Below are 7,436 nucleotides of genomic sequence, written 5' to 3'. Positions count from 1 at the left end.
GCATGTGGCGATCTAAGCGAGTTCAGTGTTTGTGAGCGTGATCAACTCTCTTGCAAAATCAGAAACCAGAGAACCAAGGCGCATCCTCATAAAGATGCGCAGCTGGCTCAATAATTGGGGACTGACATATTGAATGTTTGTTTGAGCAATGTGAAGATTTTTCAACAGACATTTTACAGCAATATTGCCAGCTTTAGATCCTAAAATTAATTGAGATCCCCCAAAAATAGGCTTGGGTGTGGACCTAGTCCATCTTTTCAGTCATTCTTAACATACAGGGTTGTCTTGGTTCTAATATTTCCTAATCCAAGACTGTATAGGGTTAACAGGGGCATAGGAAAAACATTTGAGTGCTGAGATTTGCTGTTGCTCCCCTTCAACTGCTTTGTTGAGCTTTAAAACTTTGTAAAATGAAGTTTATCTTCAGTAACTGAAAACGGGTATAGCGTGCTGTACTCTATCAGCACATTTCCATAAGAAAGAATTCAAAGGTTTTGCGGATGAAAGCTGGAGGGGAGAAGCCCTCTCCCTGAAACGGCAAGGTGACATTTTCTTTCCAATTGTTAATTGATGTTCTGCTGATTAAAGCACATTTTATGCTGAGGACCAGGGGGCCTCTATTCCTGTAAGCTATCAGGTTGCAGGCATACATTGCAACAGCGTTACAGGGCCGAGCTGAACCCCATTATGTGTTTTGTGTTGCATCAGAGAGCCACTTTCTTCTCCAACAACTCCAGATAAAGCTGCAGATTTTAATGTAAGTTTGAATATCACAGTTCAAAGACAGAGAAGCACAATTATCTGCTTTAAAAAACAAGTATATAAAATACAGTTTTGGCACTAAATGATTAAATATAACTATAAAGATTACAAGTTACTAACTGTGTACTAACCCTACATTACCATACATACTAGTAACTATGGCATATGTAAAAGAGTCCATTTGGATTATATTAGTTCACTCAACATACCATGTAATGACTCAATGCATAATATTTGTTTGAGCAACGCAGAGTAAAAGCTGAAATCTGCAGCATAACTTATTTATGGAAATGTACAATTGATAAAATGCCAGGAAGGACTAATCTTTTAAAGCACCTCTTACAAAACCTCTTTGTCAGAATAATCAACACAATCTGCATAATTTACATTACTTACTTAGATGCCATGTACAGCCTGAGCTTAAAGTAAAGAAGTTTGTTTTCTCATGTTTGTGCCTATTAGCCACAAATTAATTAATCTACCCTCCAAAACCCAATTAAGCCACAAGCGATATTAATACATAGCCTATTTCCCAGAATGCAGAGGAAGTACCACGGAAGCACTATTATTTTCACAAACATAATCACATTTTGTTGCAAGAGTTGCACCGACAGAAATGCCTGAGTTTATGTTATAATGTATTCAGAAACCAACCATCTTAACGGTTTGGTTCCTCCTAGAGCACTGGTTTTCAACGTGGGGTCTGGGGACCACCATGGGTACTTCAGGGGGTTCCAGGGGGTCCCCATGCAAATTGAGGAAGTGTTAAATTTCAACAAATATTAGCCTACAAGAAGTCATGATTAGAGAATGCAGAAGAAAATAATATTTTGATCATTGTTTCTCTGTTATCTCTCTACCATAAACAGATAGTCGTGGAATTCTGGACAAAATCATATCTGTCAATAAAACATATCCTCAGATTTGGGTCCAAGAGACAAAATCTTACTAAATGGGGTCTGTAGCCCTAAATGTGGACTAAATTAGGATCCTTGATATGAAAAGGGTTGATAATCACTAGATAACTCAAACCTGCACAGATAGAGTTTATACATGCATTTCATTTCCTGCCACTAGGGGGAGAGTTGTTCCTCACAGGACACAATACAGAGAGTAACATGGACCTTAATAATGTATGCAACTATAAACTACTGGTGAAGCAGCAGCTCAGTGAATACTTGTGAATAGCCCATCAGTTCACTTTCACAACCTTGATCATCTTATTCAAAATGTTCTCACTCCGGTTATAACCCATATATAACAACATACCCCAAGTACCAATCATATAATTACCAACGTCTCAAGCTTGAGTGTTCATTCAACTCTAGTTCCTTCTGCCTTTCAGATTCCTCTATCCATCAATGATGTGAAAAGCTCCAGCTCCTCCATTTAAGATTGTTTGTTTTGTTGTTTGTCAACACAACAGAAAGAGATGTGCTTTTCTAAAGCGCAGTGTTAAAGAGGCACCCCGAAGAAGAATACACACAGCGTTGCCATGGCGCCCATTGATGTGCAAATGTTTTCATTTAAATATTTTTAAGAGGATCAGCTCAGATTACGCCAAAGTTTGACAGAGATAATTCGATGGCTTGTGTAGCAGCTTTGTTTGTGAAGACCATCATTCAAGGCACGTCAGACCACCTTCACAAGCCACATAGCCTATATAATTAAGTTTACTTTGAGAAATAGGCCAAAGCTAGTACCTTTTTCTTCATGCTCTGACTATCATGTTAGGGAAACCAGAGACATTCTTCATAGAAGTCATTGATTGTTTTTTAGATGATATATTTGGTTATGCAACGAGGCTTGATGTGGGTCGATAATACACGGTTACAATAGGAGCTATCTTGCTAACAGATAAAAAAAAAAAAACTCAAGCCTTTTAGTTGACTTGGAGTCTTTTTCCATCTAATAACTCTTCTGAGAAAGAAAGAGTTTGCCAACAAGCCGGTATAGTAGCATCCAGCGGATATATTTACTCTTTTTCTTGCATTATAGATAAATGCACCATGGAGACCCCCCAGTATTTGGGACAAGAGAGAAGAGCTTAAATATTTATGCCTAAGCCTCCGGAGGCCCATGCACTATTAGTTGTAAAATGTTTTACTTTCTGGGGCTGTCACTCTGCTCCGGCTCCCATTACCAACAGGGCTGACAGGGACCTCTGGGTCAAACATTTTGGGGGCCACAAAAGGCCCCGGTGAAATCACTCAGTGAGACCCCAAATTACTTCTGTGTCATTGCTGGACAATATTTTCTCCCCAAAGCATTCCTCCTTCTGTTTAGCGCCATGACCCCGTCCTCTGCATATGGAAAGGATTGTTTGTCTATAACACTGGGGGGATGGAGATGAGGAGAAGTTCATGGACAATGTTTAGCCCCCCACACACACGCGGGGAGGCCCCGCCCCCCCCCCCCCCCACACGCAGGGAGGCCCCTCCCCCTGTTTTGTTGTGCTTTGTGGAAAAGGTTGATAAAAACAGGTTGTAAATGGAGTCGGGGCAGTTGGGAATGAACATGTTGGGGTGGAGCGCTGAAGCGGGAAATCCAAATATACAAGACCTCAAAGCAAACTGCCAAACGCATGGAGAGAAGCCCTGGCTGGGACGGACATCCCAACTGGGTCATTGAGAAAATAGCTCGGTCTGTTGAGGTTTCTGGCTAAGTGAGCTACCTTCTTGTGTGCGCAAGGATGCAGTAAACAATATATAATTATATATATTTTTTGCTTAGTTTTCTACTCTTTCTGTAGTGATTCACATCAAGCCCAATTTGTCCTATTGGCACTGATGACAACAGTATAGGTACAGCACTGGTATTGAGTCATTTCTGAACAAACATAATTATGTATTATAAAATAAACTATACAATGTGTGTATTGTATTTGTGTTCTGCATACATGCTGTGGAAAAAAAGACAGCAAAGATAATATAATCAATGTTTGACTTGCCTCTGTTTGTTATGAACTTCACTATTGACATGATCCCATAAAGTGCACATTGTGTTGTAAGGAAATCCATCGAGATGTGCCAACATAGACGTGGATTTCATCCTATATGAAAGCAGGATCGACAGTGGCGGCCAGCTTGGTAAAAAAGCTATAGAGTAACGTTAAAGAGTGACACAATTGGATGAGCTGCAAACAGTCTCCGATGGGCCTCTAAAGGAATGAGCAGGCAGGGAAGCTTCAAATCCCCTCTCAAACCCAAGTGGGTGGTCCTTTCACTGTGGGGTAACTGTGCAGTCGCCAGGCACTGGCACGGAGGCTTGGAGGGCGGACTGGCTCTCCAGACGCAACATTCAAGCGGCCCAGGCCATACATCCACAGAATGAGATTCATGCTACACTGACTTTATTTAAGCTGAGTCCTGGCAGTGGCCGCATTAAATGACAGCTAGCTCCCGGGACCTTTTCTCTGGATTAAAGGATGATTCAGGAGAGCAAAGGCAGAATGGCTTCAGAAAGAATCCATTGAGGGGAGAAAGAAGTCCATAGTTTATCTGGGAAAAGTAACTGCGACCTGTAGAGGTTGCCAAAGTGTATTGAACAGGTTGCCAGAGTGTATTGAACACTGCGAACATGTGTGAAGATTGACAGAGAAATATGCCGTGCCCCCCCCCCCCCCCCCCCCCCCCCAACCCACCCAGTTTTCATTGAACATACTGTAGAAAAGAGTTCACACTGAACATTAGAATAATCCAACGCAAAATAAAATACATCTATAATAAGAATAATCATATAACCGTTCTCCGGGAACTTATTTGTTGCTGTTTAACAATGTTAAAAAGTGCAATATTTGAATGCCAACCATTTGGCAGAAATTAGAAAATATAATAATATACAGTACACGTGTCTCTACTTCTGACATTAGGCCAACTTCTCTGTTGTATTTCATTCACAAGCTGTAATACAGTTATTTGTTGTTGACAAACCGTTGCATTTTCTGGCACCTCCCACAATCACTGAAAGGCTTCTTATATATAAATATAAGATATATTATATTTTATATAAATATAAAACATGGAATGAAGATGATAATGATACACCCCGTGCATGTCTGACGACTAAGAATAGTTTCAGGGACACTTTCAACAGCATATATATGTCATTGTGCTTGCTGAGTCCTTCAGTAGTGCCACCCACCCAGGCCTGGGAATGAAAAGCAGCCTACCACACCACGCACAGGACAACTGTTTAAGTTGGCCCCACAAGTCATACATTTCAATGATTTCAAAGAGACCTCCAATTAAAAGCTACAAACATGTCTTTGGAATGCGAACTAACACAATTAAAAGTGCTTCATGAGTGTATTAGAGGAATAAGTTGTGAATTAGCACTTTGAATACACAAGGCTGTTTTTATGCCCAAACCCTTTCAGCCATTCAGGTCAGCAGAGGGAAAAGAGGCCTTTTTGAAGTCAGCTGGTTCTCTTTCTCTTCCCCCCCCCCCCCCCCCTCCATGCAGAAGCAGATTGAGTCAGCCTAATCTGCTCCTTGTACATTTGAATGTCCTCTGCAAAGAGCTCATCCCGGCCGCTTGATAAAAGGCCCAGGTGCAGAGACAGTGGCCGTGCCTAACTTTAGTCTCTGTGGGGGCTGTAAATCACAGCGGCGGGGGGGAGGAGGAGCCCACCCTTTGAAGATAGGGGGCTTGCTTTCCCCGCTGATTTGTGACCACCAGGGCGAGCCCTTTCCAGCCCTGCACATCAGTCCAGCCAACCAGAGAGGCTGCTGGAGGAGGAGGCAGCCTCAGAGCGCGGCTATATGCTCGAGGGCCCTCAATCAAGCTGCACAACACACACTCCATGCAGTAAGAAGCAGGGCTACCGACTGTCAAAGGTCAAGTGGACATACACTCGGGTGACACGGCGAGGATTTAGTCATAGGCAGACCAAAATCAACAGGCAGACCAAAAAAAAGTTGATCTTCCTCTCCCGAGAAACATCAATAATGACTATTTTATGAAGCTTGGAAAATAGTTGCTAGTTGAGATTATAGTTGCTGCTCGCACTGACAACAGCAGGAAGAGCTTTTTGCACTTTGCAAGCACTTTTCCCAGTCCTGTATTCTAAGTATGAAACGTCTAACAAACTAGCCTGACCCTTCCTTACACACTGTACACACTGTACACACCTTACACACTGTACACACCTTACACACTGTACACACCTTACACACTGTACACACACCTTACACACTGTACACACCTTACACACTGTACACACACCTTACACACTGTACACACCTTACACACTGTATACACCTTACACACTGTATACACACCTTACACACTGTACACACCTTACACACTGTATACACACCTTACACACCTTACACACTGTACACACCTTACACACTGTACACACCTTACACACTGTACACACCTTACACACCTTACACACCTTACACACTCTACACACCTTACACACACCTTACACACTGTACACACCTTACACTCTACACACCTTACACACTTTACACACCTTACACACTGTACACACTTTACACACCGTACACACCTTACACACTGTACACACCTTACACACTGTACACACTGTACACACTGTACACACCTTACACACTCTACACACCTTACACACCTTACGCACCTTACACACTGTACACACATTTGTTTCACAGTACTTACACCAGATACTTAATATGTGCATTGGAAATGAGGCTTGTAATTCATTCACTGCTGCAGGGCCCAGAGACCCTGTCAATCATCCAGCCATGATCAAGATCAGGCCGCGTTCGCAAGATGTCAGCTAACTGCTATGAATAAACATCACATTAACATGCTGCAGTGTTATGAATAAACATCACATTAACATGCTGCAGTGTTGGAAGGAAAATATTGAAAGAAAACAGAATTACCCATCCCAAAATTCAGTTTTTTTTAATCAAAATATTAACACAATGTACAAGGTATAACACATTTCCAGGCACTACCTCACTTCTAGAAGAGATCTTTTTTAACGTGTGGTTATTCTTCTGACCCATTCTTTTGACTTTGGCCTGCACAGCAGCGAGGCCAGTGCCAGTAGAAAACCCTCACACACACACGCACACACACACACACACACACCAACACTCCGCCCCTGCTTTTCATTTGTCCACTACAGTGCCATCTAATGATGCCAAAGAAAAGAAATTAGCCGACCGTTGCGCGCTCCCTTTGACAGAGTCATTAAGGTGGCCAGCATAGGGCTGAGCGGAGCCCTGTGAAGCTCACTGCAACACACAAGCTCACATTCCTCTGTTTGTATTTACATCCTTATTTAAACTCTGTTTGTTATTTACATCCTTATTTAAACTCTGTTTGTTATTTACATCCTTATTTAAACTCTGTTTGTTATTTACATCCTTATTGACATTCGTCGTCAAAGACAGGCTGAAGCACAGCAGTAGTTTCCTCCATGGCCTGGGTAACAATGGGCGGTAGGGAGCAGCCCGGCGAGGCATTTAGCCCAACCCAGCCTGCAGTCTAGAGGAACTTTACTGCTGCCCCCACACTCTCCTCTCTCCTTTATTGTGATTGCTAAATGAAAAAGTAGGGCCTTTGCGATTGGAGCCCGCAGTGAAAATCCGGGGTCGTTAAGTGAGACTATGAGTGAAACGAGATTGAATAGTCAAATTCTCAACCCAGCCCAGTCGAGAGGGAACTTTACTGCC

The sequence above is a fragment of the Poromitra crassiceps genome (assembly GCF_964638095.1).
Source record: "Poromitra crassiceps genome assembly, chromosome: 18".
NCBI classification, from domain to species: Eukaryota; Metazoa; Chordata; class Actinopteri; order Beryciformes; family Melamphaidae; genus Poromitra; species Poromitra crassiceps.
This window is presented reverse-complemented; position numbering follows the sequence as displayed.